At 40.1% G+C, this 16,488-nt stretch overlaps 1 long non-coding RNA gene across 1 annotated transcript; it reads left to right on the top strand.

The window, feature by feature from the left end:
* The first annotated feature begins 4,170 nt into the window (after positions 1-4,170).
* LOC117081758 lies at positions 4,171-14,811 on the top strand. Its single transcript, XR_004436268.1, has 3 exons — positions 4,171-5,254; positions 5,507-5,692; positions 14,173-14,811. It is a non-coding gene; the product is annotated as an uncharacterized LOC117081758 (long non-coding RNA).
* The last annotated feature ends 1,677 nt before the right edge of the window (positions 14,812-16,488 follow it).

Here is a 16,488-nt window from a genome sequence, read left to right as displayed (position 1 = left end):
CACTTTTTTGGGGACACAGATATTAAAGGATTGAAGTCTACCAGAACCAGGAAGAAAACAAACTCACTGTCTGCTCTCTGCTCTCACATTCACACGTCTCTTCTAATTTTTTTTTGTTCTCCTTTAGTGATTTAATTAAGTGGCTTTATGCCATAATTTAGTGAAACTATTAGGAGCTATTTAAGTGAGAAAACTCTGCCTCTTGCTTTTAAATTAGATTGCTCTCATAAACGTAGATATTCTTTTATGGGTGCTTATCATTCTTTCTTTCAATAAATATTTCTTTGATATTAACAATTCTGAAAAGGCCATAGTATTTCCCTGTGTTTCCTGGTAACTTTTTTCTACTTTTGGCAACCTCAACTGCTAGAAATTCTTCACCTGAATCGTTTTTGCTACCATTTCAGGTCATTTTTCATTCTTTTTTATTTTGCTCTATACTTTATCATTTAAGATTGGGTTCTGTTACATATAACAGAAAAACCAAAGATAACAGTGGTTTAAACTAAATAGGAGTTTTTTTCTTATATAAAAGAAGTCTAGAAGTAGGTGGTGTCCAGGTTCCTATCTTTCTTCTCTGCTATCCTCAGTGCATGATTTTTATCCTCAGGTTACCTCACTCTTACTGTTCAAGTTTGCTCCTGGAGGCAGTGGGGAAGGCAAGAAACTAGACTTTCTCTGCTTGAGTCAGCTTCCCTGAGGCCATTTTCCAGAACCAGCAGCACCTGAACTTATGTCTCGACTAGAACTAGGTCACACTGATGGCCACACCTAGCTGCTAGGGAGGCTGAGAAGTCCATGTGGCAATGTGACCAGCTAAAAGTTGGATTATTTTACTAAGGAAGAAGGGAAGAGGGAATGTTTTGTGGGCAACTTTCAATTTGAACCTCAGCCACCCTTGTTGGCTACCTAAATTTCTGTGTACCGTCTTCTTCCAAGATAGAAAACACTCACCCCCTCTCCCTGAAGAGAAACCACCAGAAATCCAGCCCATTATTGCATATTAGATGAAAGACCATACTATCTGGAGACAGTCCCCTCCGTCATGTTAGGGTGTGGCTCCTTGTGTTCTGGCCACCTACAAACTGAAAGACAATTTTTCTGCCCCAAGAGTGCCAGATGCATAATGCAAAGGTGCAGGAAAACTCACTTTGAAGCTTTTTAGAAACAGGGTCTTACTGTGTTGTCTGGTCTAGAGTACAGTGGTGCGATCATAGCTTACTGCAGCCTTGAACTCCTGGGCTCAAGTGATCCTTCCACCTCAGTCTCCCTAGTAGCTAGGACTACAGGCACACGCCACGAACACCTGGCTAAACATTTTTTTTGTAGAGATGAAGTATTGCTATGTTGCTCAGGCTGGTCTTAAACTCCTGGTCTCAAGCAATCTTCTCCCCTCAGCCTCCCAAAGCACTGGGATCACTTGGTATGAGCCACCATGCCCAGGACTCCTAAAATTGATCTTTCAGAAAAGGGGAGAATTAGAAATATAGTGGCCACTGATCCATAGCAATTGGAAAGTACTGCTTGGCAAAAATAATTAAATCTCTCTGCTATAGTTCATGAATATATTCCTTGGTTTGCCCATCAGGCAACCCCTCATTCACCTTTCTGAGAGGAATTCCTTTATCTAATGTCCTCAGGGGGCCTTGGTTTTACTTTCTGGGTGGTTTTTATTGTACATTAATTTTCAGACACAGTCTGCATGGGCATTGGAAAGTATACCCTTCTTGGAGGCTGGGCAGCCTTAGCAGTTTACTTCCTATAATTGTGAGTCTGGGAGCAGGCTTGGGAATTCGAGTATAGATCCGTAACAGCTACAGGTTGTTGCAGGCCAGGTTTGGGTTTTTGTTGTTGTTTTGTTCTGTTTCTTGGCCAAGTGGATTCCTAAAAATTTAGTAAGTTTCTGGTCTGTTGTCTTCAGTCATTTCCATGGACAGTTTTAACCAAGGTAAAATACATTGTTTTTAACAAAGAACCTCATCATTTACTTGCTGGCCTCTGTGTGCTCTCCATCCTCTTTGTTCTCACAGGAATGGTATCTCCTTGAGATCCTTTGAAACTGTAGGCTTGCATGGAATGGCAACAGTCTTAATCTGATCTCTTCCCCTAGGATGGCTCCTATTATTTGGCAGAAAATTCTAAGGAAACGTTCTTGAAAAAGGTTGAGAAAGTTTTAGTAGCTCCCTCAGAGCCTTTACTTATAAATGCTTCACTTTGGAGTACAGTAGTACTTGACTTTTTCAATTCTTCAGGGCTCCAGATTTGGGTCTTGGTCAATTTGTATGGTAGACAAAGAGCAATTTCAGCAAAGCTGTTTTCCCTTGCATCATTGCAGACGTGTTAACCTTAGTCCAAGTCACATATCTCTTTAGAGCTTTGCTGAAAAGAGGCAAGAAGCAGCCAACACATGCTAGCACTCTGAAGTTCTACCACCTTTGTCTCTGTGGCAGGAAGTCTCAACCTCACCTTGACCTCTGTTGGCAAAAGTCTCACTGCCCAAAGCCCTACCTCCTCAACTAAGCCAACCCCAGATTTAGGGCCTTTGACTTGCTGCACCTTACTTCTAGCTGCCAAATTCTGTATAGGTCAAGATTCTTGGCTGTAGGCAATGAAATCTTCTTTAGGTATTAAACAGAAGGAATGGGTGAATCAGTATAGATAGGTCACAGAATCGATGGGAGGACTGAGGAAACAGACCTAGGCTGAGCTTCTAGGAATTATGTCACAAGACTAGGCTGCTGAAGGAGCTGCCGCTTTTAGAACAATCAAGAAGCTGCCTGCTGGATTAGGAAGCTGCCTGCTGGACTAGGAAGCTGTGAACAGTTGCCAGTTCCAGAGCCACACCACCTCTGCCATTCTTTATGCCAGCAAAAATAGATACATGTCTTCTTGCCTCTGTCCCCATGTTACTTGGTTCTAAGTAAAAGTCTCAAGTGAGTGAATCTGGTGGACTGGACCAATCATATCTGAAACCCTAGCTGCAAGGGAGGTTGGGAAATATAATGTTCAACTTTCCTACCTCTGTGTGATAGGAATGCATGTTAAAAGCTACCCTAGGCTGGGCATGGTGGCTCACACCTGTAATCCCAGCACTTTGGGAAGCCAAGGTGGGTGGATCACCTGAGGCTAGGAGTTCAAGACCAGCCTGGCCAACATGGTGAAACCCCATCTCTACTAAAAATAGAAAAATTAGCTGGGTGTGGTGGCAAACACCTATAGTCCCAGCTACTCAAGAGGCTGAGGCAGGAGAATTGCTTGAGCCTGCGAGGTGGAGGTTGCAGTGATCTGAGATCACGCCACTGCACTCCAGCCTGGGCCACAGAGCAAGACTCTATCTCAGGAAAAAAAAGAAAAGGCTGCCCTAGCACCTCACAAGTTTACATTGTTTCACATAATAATTTTTAAACTCTTAGTCCTTATTTTATAGATTTTTAGATAATCATTGCATATTCCTCCAAACATACTTAAATAATGGATCCCAAAATTAAATAGCAGTTTAGGAAAGTTATTCTTATATACAGCTTTACAAAACCTACAAAAACCACTCAATGTAGTAATAGTGCTTGCTATGTTTTTTAAAGAAATGGATTAGAATCTCTATTGCTTAAATTATAAGCAATAGAATCTCTATCTATATTGCTTAAATTGTAAGCAATATTGAAAAATGGTTTGGCATATCCTTTTGTTGATGACTACTATCTGTGACATGAAACTGATAAGACATTCTTTTGGGTAAACGTTTAACCACAGTTGGTAAACTGGTTAAATCAGGAATTAATAGGAAGAAATAGAGTAATTTCTTGAAATGCTTTTTTGGCTCAAGTAAATGATGGATATTAATGTAGAAATATTTCACAGTTTCCAGCAAACTAATGTAATTTATATTATTCAGAAAAGAATTACTAAGCCTAAAATTATAGATTAAGGAATTATAATTTTTTTGAGTACTGGGCATTTATGAATGAATATTATTATTATTATTTTTTGAGACAGAGTCTCACTCTTGTCACCTAGGCTAGAGTGCAGTGGCGTGATCTCGGCTCACTGCCACCTGTGCCGCCCGGGTTCAAGCAATTCTCCGGCCTCAGCCTCCCGAGTAGCTGGGATTACAGGCACTTGCCACTGCGCCCGGCTGCTTTTTGTATTTTTAGTAGAGACGGGGTTTCACCATATTGGTCAGGCTGGCCTTGAACTCCTGACCTCGTGATCCACCCACCTCGACCTCCCAAAGTGCTGGGATTACAGGCATGAGCCACCGCGCCCGGCCTATTATTTCTAAGACAGTTGCAAACAGTATTCTTTTCAGTTCTGTTAGAAAGTATTGGTCTTGTGTTTATACCATTCTTCTTCGTATTTCTTTAGTTATTAAATGTCTTTGGTTTAGCTGAGTTAGTGAAATTTATTAGTAATTTGAAGTTTTGTTTCACATATGAATTTTCATGAAGCATGTGCATTTTAAAATATACTTCAGTAGAGGCTGAGCATTCCTTATCCACAGTGCTTGGAACCTGAAGTGTTTTGGATTTCAGATTTTTTTTGTAGCTGGAATTAAGGGGTGAGTCACTACACCCAGCTAATTTTTGTATTTTTAGTAGAGTCAGGGTTTCACTATGTTGGCCAGGCTGGTCTCAAACTCCTAACCTTAAGCGATGTGCCTGTCTTGGCCTCCCAAAGTGCTGGGATTACAGGCATGAGCCACCACGCCCAGCCTGCATTATACTTTTATTGGTTGAGCATCCCAAATCTAAAAATTAGACATCTGAAATTGAGCATTTCCTTTGAGCATCATGCTGGCACTCAAAAAGTTTTGGATTTTGGAGCATTTTGGGTTTCAGAATTTTGAATTTGAGAATCTCAAACTGTATATATAATTAAAATTAGATTTTGAAGGATTAGTCTCTAGAATATTTAACTCTTACTAAAGACAACTACAATTTAGAAGTAGTAGTAAAAAAAATACTCTAAGACATAGATACATGTTTTTTATGCCAAGATTTGTTTACAACAGCATTATTTTATGTATGTTGAACAGAATAGTATTACAATAAGATTAAATGCAAATCTTTCTCAGGAAAAATATAAAGAAAATTATAAAATGTTTTTGATAACATGATTTTTTTTTTCTTTTAGAGATGGGGTCTCTCTCTGTCATCCTGGCTGGAGTGCAGTGGTGCCATCATAACTCACTATAGTCTCGAACTTCTGGGCTCAAGCAATCCTCCTGTCTCAGCTTCCTGAATAGCTGGGACTCTAGGTGTGTGCTTCCATGCCCGCCTAATTTTTAAATTTGTTGTAGAGATGGGGTCTTGCTATGTTGCCCAGGCTGGCCTCAAATTCCTGGCCTCAAGCAATCCTCCTGCCTCAGCCCCCTAAGTTGCTGGGATTAGAAACATGAGCCATTATTCCTGATTTTTAAGAGAGGGGTTAAAAAAATCTGTTAACTTAGAATAAAGTTTTGACAATCCGGGTTCTGGTTAGTGCATAAGTTTTCATCTTTGTTTTATAGCCGTGAAGTACAATCAAGAAGAAGCTGAAAAAGAGCCAGAGTTAGATGATGAGCTTCATCGTTGTCATGCAGGATTTTTATCCCCTGAAGAACCTGCTAGAGAAGTCCACCTTCACCCTTAACCAATGGTGCCTCAACTTAATACTTTTAAAATTCATTTGTTTCTTTTGGAATTGGGATACTAAGGTGTGTTAAGTAAAATACAATATTTACTTTTTCATTCCTTATGAGTGACAAAATGTCTGCTTTTGAGGTATGGGATTTGAAGGAAATCAGACCTTTCCTTTATTTTTATTTATTTATTTATTTATTTTTGACACAGAGTTTCACTCTTGTTGCCCAGGCTAGAGTGCAATGGCTCACTGCAACCTCCACCTCCCAAGTTTCAAGCAATTCTCCTGCCTCAGCCTCCCAAGTAGCTGAGATTACAGGTGCCTGCCACCACACCCGGCTAATTTTTTGTATTTTTAGTAGAGATGGGGTTTCACCATGTTGGCTAATCTGGTCTCAAACTCTTGACCCCAGGTGATCTGCCGACTTCAGCCTCCCAAAGTGCTGGGATTACAGGCATGAGCCACTGTGCCCGGCCTTTTCCTTGATTTTTAAAAAGACATTAATACCATTAGTAGAATTCTAATCTTTTTCTACCCACTTTTTAATTTATTTAAAAAATGAGTTATTAGGTATGAATTAGTAATCATTTATTTAAAAGTCTAAGAACTGAGCCAGGGAAAGCAGCATCAGCAAGTGGTGAAGACACTAAATTGAAAAATGTGCATGTATTGTTTCTAGTACTGCCAACCTGTTTAATGAGACAAAAGCAAATCAAAAGCAATCAAACTTTTGATTTAGTTTTAGAAATTTAGATTTTTTCAAATATTGCTCATAGAATTATGTAGAAAATTATATTTCATGTTTATAGATATATATAATTTTCACAGCAAAGCTTTTAGTTTGTATTTTAATTGATGTCAGCCATGCTCTTGATGATCCTGAATGCCATGTAGCAGTTTGATTGTCAGCCGGCCCTTGACAGTGCACTTCTCTCTCTGTGCTCCACCCTCTGGTTACCATCAAAGCTCTGCATGCCTGTGTCAACAAATTTTGTTTTACTAATTGTTTATAATCAATTGCAGTTAATAGTTTAAGTTTTGCTGGGAAAATTTGCTTACCTCCTTTTATTATTTTATAATTAGTAATAAATATATTTCCCAAGCCTTTCCAGATTTATGAATATATACCTCAGAATTAAAGTGTTACAATATTTATTTTACAATTCTTATAATTTTGGCTACTCCATAGAATTTTTATTTTTATTTTATTTTATTATTATTATTTTTTTGAGACAGAATCTTGCTCTGTTGATCAGGCTGCAGTGCAGTGGCGTGATCTCGGCTCACTGCAACCTCCGCCTCCCAAGTTCAAGCAATTCTCCTGTCTCAGTCTCCCAAGCAGCTGGGACTACGGGTGCATGCCACCACACCTGGCTAATTTTTGTGTTTTTAGTAGAGACAGGGTTTCACCATGGTGGCCAGGCTGGTCTTGAACTCCTGACCTCAGGTGATCCACCCACCTCGGTCTCCCCAAGTGTTGAGATCACAGGTGTGAGCCACCATGCTTAGCCTATTTTTATTTTTATTTTATTTTATTTTTGAGACAGAGCCTCACTCTGTTGCCCAGGCTGGAGTGCAGTGGCGCGATCTTGCCTCACTGCAGTCTCCGCCTCCTGGGTTCAAGTGATTATCCTGCCTCAGTCTCCAGAGTAGCTGGGATTACAGGCATCGGCCACCACACCTGGCCAAGTTTTGTATTTTTAGTAGAGACGTGGTTTCACCATGTTGGCCAGGCTGGTCTCAAACTCCTGACCTCAGGTGATCCATCTGCTTCGGCCTCCCAAAGTGCTGGGATTACAGGTGTGAGCCACCGTGCCTGGCTAGTGGAATTTTTAAATGAGTAATGATTTATTTTCCACATGATTTCAAAGTTATGACTAGTCCAAGTGATTTAACAGTGAGAGAGAAAAAAATAAAATTGCATCTAGTTCTCTTTGCTATCTCCCATGAATCATTGCATTTAACATGTTATTTCTGTTCAATTTTAGTTCATTTTCAATGTGCATTTTTAGTGATATCACAGTATGTGTCATTTAATTAAATCCCTGCCCTTGCTTTAGATTTTCTGTGCATGGGGTATGAGGCACATGTGCAGTCTGTGCCATGTTGTATTTGTTTTGTACCATGTTGCTTGGCCTAGTTTGCTTCCATGCTGACCTCCATTGTTAAGGTGATTTGGAGTTGTTTTACTTTTGAATTTTACCCTTTCTGTTCATGGTGTGATAACTTTCTAAATATTTCCTTATTAAAGTAGTGATGTATAGATGATTTCCCTTTTAAAACGTATTTACTATGTCCTTTAATGTTTTAAACAATTTTATGGAGGTATTTATTGAAGCATTTCTATCAAACATGACCATTTAAAATCCCTATCAACTTTGTGTAGTGATTCTTTCTTGTTCTATGACATTTAGTAATATGATCTTAGAATTTGCATCTTAATTTTTTTCTAACTAAATCTCAGTCCTAATCCTGTATCATTTTTTGTTTCTTTTGATATGAGTGTGTATTTATTCTCTTTGATGTTCGTAGTATGTTTCACTGAGATCCAAGGTTGATTTTTTTGGGGAAAAAAAGTACCTTTGCAGAAAAGTCCGTTTTTCTAGAGCTAGTTAGGCAGGCCCTCATTCCTGGTTTGGTTTCAACTGCAGAGAGTGCTTGTATCACAGGAGAATTTCTGACTCATGGGGTGGGTCCCTGGCTCTTTACTCCTCTCTGATAGAGTGAACCAGCATCTGGGGCAAATACATAGCAGTCAGATGCTCTGATGAATGTCCCTGTTCAGTTCTTTGACTTTTTTGTATCCTCCTTAAATAATGGTTTTAAAGATAAGCAGAAACCTATCTCTAGTACTTTATAGATCTCAGCAGGCATTATTCATCTTACAGTTAATACAGGAAGAAACATCTTTGATACGGAAAGACTAGGGCATGAATTCAGCAATCCCTGGTTAGGAGAAAAGTAGCCTAGTTTATTACTTCTTCACTACTTTTGCGTGGATGACCTGAGTTTTAATCAAGTTCTTTCCTTTCTATATGCACTCCCCCATTTTCCCACTTTTGTATTGATTTTCCCACTATTGTATTTCTAATGCACCTTCTTAATCACTGGAGAAAGCTTTTGAGGCATGTAAGAGGTCCTAGCACCATTTTTAGTCTCAAAGTTTCATAGCCACTGGCTTTATGGGACTCTATTATCAGGCCTTGCAAACAAATTTGTCTCTTCCCTCACAATCCTAAGCTATTCATCTTTTCTCTAAGGGAGCCTTTTGTATTACTAATTAAGACTAGGAGACTATATTAAAACAGAGGTATCTTCTAAAAGATTTATATAAATGATAAAACAGAGGCTAAGTATTTTTGTAAGGACAGCAATTTGAAGTCAGTTAATGCCTAGAGTGACTGTTTCATTCTTCTGCTATGGCTCTGGTGACTTCCTGATAATTCTATCCGAGCCCCTGTATCCAGTTCCAGGACCTAAGAATGGAAGAGCTCTGGAGGCTGAAGGTAGAAGACAGAGCCCCCTTTCAGTGACAGTGAAAGGGGGGTTAATCTTTCCTGAAGCTGTTAGTCTGGTATCTATTAGCACACATGAAAATTAGAAACTTGCAGCTTTAGAAATAGTATCTGTGTAGTAAATGCTGTCTGTGTACCAATTTGTATAGCTTTTAATAGAAAGATCTTTTTGGATGGAAAATGTGTGTAAGCTTGTGACTAAAATAGTTCTGGATGGAAGACCATTCAGTATCTTCTGAAAAAAAAATTGTCCTCTGGAACTAAAACATGAAAAAAAAAAAAAAACCCTATCCATTATTGTTTTTTTTTTTTTTAATGAAGAAAACCAGTGCTGCATAATCCACATTTTACCAGTATTAATTATGTCTTAAAGCCATTTAACAATGATGGTTTACATATCCTATTTTAAAGTCAGGATTTTAAAGAGTTTTGTTATTACTAATTATTGGGAGAATATTGAAAAATTTTCAATTTAAATGTTGAATTAAAAATGTAACCTTTTGGCCGGGCGCGGTGGCTCAAGCCTGTAATCCCAGCACTTTGGGAGGCCGAGACGGGCGGATCACGAGGTCAGGAGATCGAGACCATCCTGGCTAATACGGTGAAACCCTGTCTCTACTTAAAAATACAAAAAACTAGCCGGGCGACGAGGCGGGCGCCTCTAGTCCCAGCCACTCGGGAGGCTGAGGCAGGAGAATGGCATAAACCCGGGAGGCGGAGCTTGCAGTGAGCTGAGATCCGGCCACTGCACTCCAGCCTGGGTGGCAGAGCAAGACTCCGTCTCAAAAAAAAAAAAAAAAAAAAATGTAACCTTTTCTGCTGGGCGTGATGGCTCACGCCTGTAATCCCAGCACTTTGGGAGGCCAAGATGGATGGATCACGAGGTCAGGAGTTCAAGACCAGCCTGGCCAAGATGGTGAAACCCCATCTCTACTAAAAATACAAAAATTAGCTGGGCATGGTGGTGGGCATCTGTAATCCCAGCTACTCAGGAGGCTGAGGCAGGAGAATCGCTTGAGGCCGGGAGGCAGAGGTTGCGGTGAGCCAATACTGTGCCACTGTACTATAGCCTGGGTGGCAGAGCGAGACTCCGTCTCAAAAAAAAGTAACTTTTTATAAATATGGGGCTAAAAACGTTGTTATTTTTAAATTTTGGAAAACGTTTTGCTAGCTTGAAGATTACTTAGATTTATTTTTTCTTATTTAGATATTTGGCCTATTTTTAAAACTATAAATAAATAATTGGACTTTGATAGAATCAGAAAAACAGGACTTTATACCATTTTCGTTACATTTGAATTCATTTTATAAATATATGTTGTAAAAATTCTTCCAGTGCAATATTTTTTGGAAAATATTGTTCTAGTCATTGTTTGTATAGGTTTATTTGTAATTATATTAAAAGTAAAATTAGAAAAATATGTAATATTTGTTGTAATTTTCGGGGGAAGAAGATTTGACAATGTTAATAGAATGGATTATTTGTAAAACACCAACATTAGACAGTCATAGAGCCTGAGTAAGGGCCTTAGATATTATCTTCCAATGAAGGAACTCGTTCTCCAGCATAGCTAGTAAGTGGTTATCCACCTCCTGCTTCAAGTCTTCCAGTGATAGCATTGAAGTGGAAAATCACAGTGGTTTCCAGGCTTGTCTGCATATTGAAATCACCTAAGAGATATAAAAAATATTGGTACCTGGGTCCCATCTCCAGGTGATTCTAATATGCAGACAAGTTTGGGAACCAGTGGTAAATCATGTAGAAAAGCACCTCACTCTTTTTCAACATTAGAGAATCCATAATGGAGAGGAAACCTGGCTGATGTTATGTAGAGTCTAATAAGCATTTAGATGTCATTGAGAGCATTTATAGCCACACTCCCTACCCTCCAGTGTTGTATGATAAATAAATATTTCCATTTAAATTCAAGAACCATTTAATAAGATAGCACATTGACAGAGTCCATGATGTTGGTACAGTGGAAAGTCCTGGACTGGGTGTTAGGAGTTTTAGCTGCCCAACTTTAAATAATTTTAGCCTTACAAAAAATTTGCAAAAATAGTATAAAGAATTCCCATATGCCCTTCACCTAGATTCCTTAAATATTAACATGTTATATAACTACAGTAAAGGTATTACAATCAGGAAATTAACATTCATACAATTCTATAAACTAATCTGCAAATTTTGCCAGTTACTCTACTATAAATTTTTTCTGGGCTAAGATTCAATCTGGGATCACACATTGCATTTATTTTTGTATGTGTTTGTTATTTTGAAAAAAATCATTGCAACAATAGTATAATGAATTTGTGAACCCCGAAAATTTGAAACAGGTCTCAGTTAATTTAGAAAGTTTATTTTGCCAAGGTTGAGGACATGGCCATGACACAGCCTCAGAAAGTCCTGACGACATGTGCCCAAGGTGGTCGGGGCACAGCTTGGTTTTATACATTTAGGGAGATCCGAGACATCAATCAATATATGTAAGAAGTACATTGGTTTGGCCTGGAAAGGCAAGACAACTTGAAGCAAAGGCAGGAAGGCTGTAAGTGCGGTGGGAGCTTCCAGGTCACGGGTGATACACAAAGAGTTACATTCTTTTGAGTTTCTGATTTAGAGTTTCTACCTTTCCAAAGGAGGCAAGTCAGATATGCATCTATCTCAGTGAGCAGAGGAGTGACTGAATAACAACAGGAAGCAGGTTTGCCCTAAGCAGTTTTTCAGCTTGAGTTTTCCTTAGTGATTTTGGGGGCCCAAAATATTTTCCTTTCACAAATTCTAGTATACCTCGCTTTCACTCTTTCTGTCCAATTCTTTGAAGCATTTCAGAATTAAGCTGCAAACATTGTGATCCCTTACCCTAAATATGTGAGTGAGCATCTCTTATGAACAAAGTTTTTTTTCTCATAACCATCATATAATTATCCAATTTGGGAAATTTAACAGTTACAATGCTATTAATCTAACATATAGTCCATATTCAAATTTTACCAATTGTCTCAATACTGTCCTTTATAATAATTTGTTCATGATCCAGGATTTGTGTGTTGGATTTTGTTGTCAGGTCTCTTTAATTTCCTTTGATCTGGAATGGCTCCTCAGTTTTATTTTGTCTTTCATGACATTGCCATTTTTTGAGTACAGGTCATTTGTTTTATAGAATGGCTCTCAATCTGCATTTGTCTAGACAGGTCTTTCTCACAGTGTGGTCTGTGACTGGTGCTGGTCTACGCCTGGCTGTTACCTAAGGGTGAGGAGGCCAACCGACATTACTCATGATATTGGAAACTTTTATAGCAATTCAAAAATAATTTTATGTCTGTTGAATCTAAGAATAAAAATTGAGGGCTTGTATTTTTATGTCTTTTTATTTCATTTCTCTAGTAATTCATTTTTATTTTACAAAATGACAGTTCTTCATGGGTTGGACACTTATTTTTTATTTGTATTTACTTTCATTTTTTAGAATTTGAAAAAAAAAAATAGAGACAGGATCTTGCTATGTTGGCCAGTTTGGTCTTGAACTGTTGCCCTCAAGCAGTCCTCCTGTCTCTGCCTCCCAAAGTGGATGAGCCACCATGCCTGGCCAGGTTGGACACTTTTAAAAAGAGTCCTTTAGCACAGCTACTTGGAACAACACTGGTCTAGAATGAGGTGTGTTTTGTTTTTGGTTTTTTGTTTTGTTTTGTTGTTGTTGTTGTTGTTGTTTTGAGACAGAGTCTCTGTCACTCAGGCTGGAGTGCAGTGGTGCAATCATGGCTTACTGCAGCCACAACCTCCTGGTCTCAAGCTATCCTCCCTCCCACCTCAGCCTCTCAAATACCTGGGACTACAGGTGACACCACCACACCCAGCTAATATCTTGATTTTTTTTTTTTTTTTTGTGGAGATGGGGTCTCACTATGTTGCCTAGGCTGATTTCAAACTCCTGAGCTCATGTAATCCTCCTGTCTTGGCTTCCCAAAGTGCTGGAATTACAGGCATGAGCCACCACACCTGGCCTAGACAGATTTTTGAAGCTAAGGACTGTGTTTTAGCCATCTCTGAGTTTGTCACTCCTAAATTGTGCCTGGCAGAGTTCAACAAATGGTTGCTGAGGGGCTACTTGAAATGCCCCATTCCGGCCGGGCGCGGTGGCTCAAGCCTGTAATTCCAGCACTTTGGGAGGCCGAGACGGGTGGATCACGAGGTCAGGAGATCGAGACCATGCTGGCTAACACGGTGAAACCCCGTCTCTACTAAAAAAAAAAAATACAAAAAACTAGCCGGGCGAGGTGGCAGGCGCCTGTAATCCCAGCTACTCAGGAGGCTGAGGCAGGAGAATGGTGTGAACCTGGGAGGCGGAGTTTGCAGTGAGCTGAGATCCGGCCACTGCGCTCCAGCCTGGGCGACAGAGCCAGACTCAGTCTCAAAAAAAAAAAAAAAAAAAAAGAAATGCCCCATTCCTTTACTAGAAAGGCTTTCCTTTTCTTTCTTTTTTTTTTTTTTTGAGACAGAGTCTTACTCTTGTCACTCAGGCTAGAGTGCAATGGCATTGATCTCGGCTCACTGCAACCTCTGCTTCCTGGGTTCAAGTGATTCTCCTGCTTCAGCCTCCCAAGTAGCTGGGATTACAGGCGTCGGCCACCACACCTGGCCAAGTTTTGTATTTTTAGTAGAGACGTGGTTTCACCATGTTGGCCAGGCTGGTCTCAAACTCCTGACCTCAGGTGATCCTTCTGCCTCAGCCTCCCAAAGTGCTGGGATTACAGGCATGAGCCACCACACCCAGCAGAAAGCTTTTCTTATACTGAGCCAAAATCTCTCTCCAACTTGCTTTTGCCTTCAAGAACATCACCTAACGTGTACTCACATATGTAGGTGTTTGCTTTTCAGACTTACAAGATTGGTACCATGTCTTAAACCCCCAGGCTTCTCCAAGCAAAACGGTCTCAGCTCCTTTACTCATTTGTAGTGATTAGGATTAGGTTCCGCTGAAAATGAGAACATTTTAAATAAGAGTAGCATACTGACTTTGCTTCTTATGTTCCACAGGTCCAGAAGTGTCATTCTAAAGCTGGTAGAGGTTTCACGAGTCATCAGGGACCCAGAACCCTTCTCTTTTGCTGTCCCCTTGTCCTAGTGCATGGTTTCCACATTGTGGTGCAAGATGTCTGCTCAAGCTCTAGGCATTACATCTGCTATCCTGCTGTCATAAAAAGGAAGGGGAAAAGAAGATCATTTTCCTTCCCTTTAAGGACATTTCCCAGAAGTCACACAGAACATTTCCATTTATATTACTTTGGCCAGAACTTGGTCATATGGCCACATTTAGCTCCAGAGTGGTTAGGAAATGCAGTCTTTTATTTTGGAGATCCCTGTGCCCAGGAAAACATTGGAGGCCTTTTTCAAGGAAAAAGGGGAAAACAGATATTGGTTGACAAATAGCAGTCTCTGCCATACTGTCCCTGGATACATGTCTTTGGGTGAATGTCCCTTATTTACCATTCTGATTGCTTGTTGGATATTTTCAATATGTGTTACAATATGGTTCCAAAATTGTATGTGATATTCCAACAGCAAGTTGGATGCAATGTGTCATATAAATCCTCAGTGTCAACCAGCATTTGAATACCGTGTCTCAATGCTATGCACCAATAAAGAACATAGAAAGTCAGAGGTTTCCATAAATAATTCCTGAGGATATATGCTTATTTTGTTTGAGAAGCATCGTGAGGCATCTGCTGTGTGCTTTAGGGTTGAATGAAAAGTTGGCAAAAGTATTAAAAGACATGTTCAGGCTGGGCATGGTGGCTCGTGTCTGTGATCCCAGCACTTTGGGAGGCCGAAGTGGGTGGATCACTTGAGGTCAGGAGTTCAAGACTAGCCTGGTCAACACGGTGAAACCCTGTCTCTACTAAAAATACAAAAATTAGCCGGGCGGGGTGCCTGTAATCCCTGCTACTTGGGAGGCTGAGGCACAAGAATCTCTTGAACCGGGGAGGCAGAGGTTGCAGTGAGCTAAGATCGCACCACTGCACTCCAGCCTGGGCAATAGAACGAGACTCTGTCACACACACACACACACACACACACACACACACACACACACACAGACATGTTCAGATAGATGTGATATTAGTAAAAACGAAAACACAGGTAATGACTTTTCATTCTAACGAAATATAAATGGAGAAACCTGCCAGTTTTACCCTTTAGAGTAAAAAAGGTACCAAAAAATTACTAAAACAGTAAAATTACCAAAAGAGTAATTTGATAATTTGATAATTACACATAATTTCGTGTATGTCTCACAACTTTGTGAATCACTATTCTGGGCATGTATAAGGAGTCATCATATACTTCCATTGGGAATGTTATTTAATGATGTCACTAATACCAGACAAGGATGTCTCCTCAGGTAAGGCTCCTTGGAGGAGGTAGAGGTTGAGAAGAGGTATAATTTAGGTTTTTAAAATTCAATAGCCAGACTTAACCTTGCACATCTCTACCTGTTACAACGGTGGTCCGGAAAGCTGCAATCTGAAGGCCCCTCAGCTAGTTGCTGCCACTGTGGGCACTCTGCGCATCTCTCACTTCTGGGCTCTTTATGCATGTACTCTGTTCTGCAGGTAAGTGAGGATGTGACTATTTGCTTAGTCAGTGACAGTATCTCTAACCCTGCAAAGGAAGCTTTTTCTCAGTTTTAGAGACGTGTAAACAGGCTGGGGATATGAGATCACTTACCCACTGTCCTATAATCAGCAGATGGCATGACTGGCATTGGAGTTTAGGTCTGTGCTTTTCTGTACATTACATCCTTTTTAATGATGCGAAGGAAAAATGCAGTAGGGTCAATGAGACAAACGGAATGTAGGTTGCTGGGGAAAGAATGCAGGTTGTGCGTTACAAATGCACACACATTTACAGTGCCACTTGGGTTCTGAACTTTGCGGTTAAATTGATTTACAAACTGGCTAGAGGTGGTAAAACTTAATCAGCGAATGAAAATATTTGGGTTTGCTTCAGGAGGTCGCAAACCACTTCTTGGTTAGTAGAAATGGGAAATTAAGGGCCACCTTCAGGCATTTAACTGAATTGTCCTGGGGATTTAATTTGGCTTTCGACTCAAGTAATGCTAAGGTTTTGTTGCTTTTGGTTTTTAAAGTAATGTAAGTTTATCGTGCCAACGGTAAGATATCTCTCTGGACGCGTGCACCTGCTCTCGCAATCACTGACTGCGGTCAGCATCCTCCTTAGAGCAGCGCCCCGGGCCACTTAGATCCCTGCCTCAATTTACTAAGCGAACTCAGAGGATGCCCAGAGTCCTGGACTGCAGAGCCGCTCGCGAGAAGCACCGGGGCTGTAACC

The sequence above is a fragment of the Trachypithecus francoisi genome, unplaced genomic scaffold (assembly GCF_009764315.1).
Source record: "Trachypithecus francoisi isolate TF-2019V2 unplaced genomic scaffold, Tfra_2.0 Lachesis_group8, whole genome shotgun sequence".
NCBI classification, from domain to species: Eukaryota; Metazoa; Chordata; class Mammalia; order Primates; family Cercopithecidae; genus Trachypithecus; species Trachypithecus francoisi.
The sequence above is the reverse complement of the archived record's forward strand: the minus strand, read 5'-3'. Positions and strand labels throughout refer to the sequence as shown.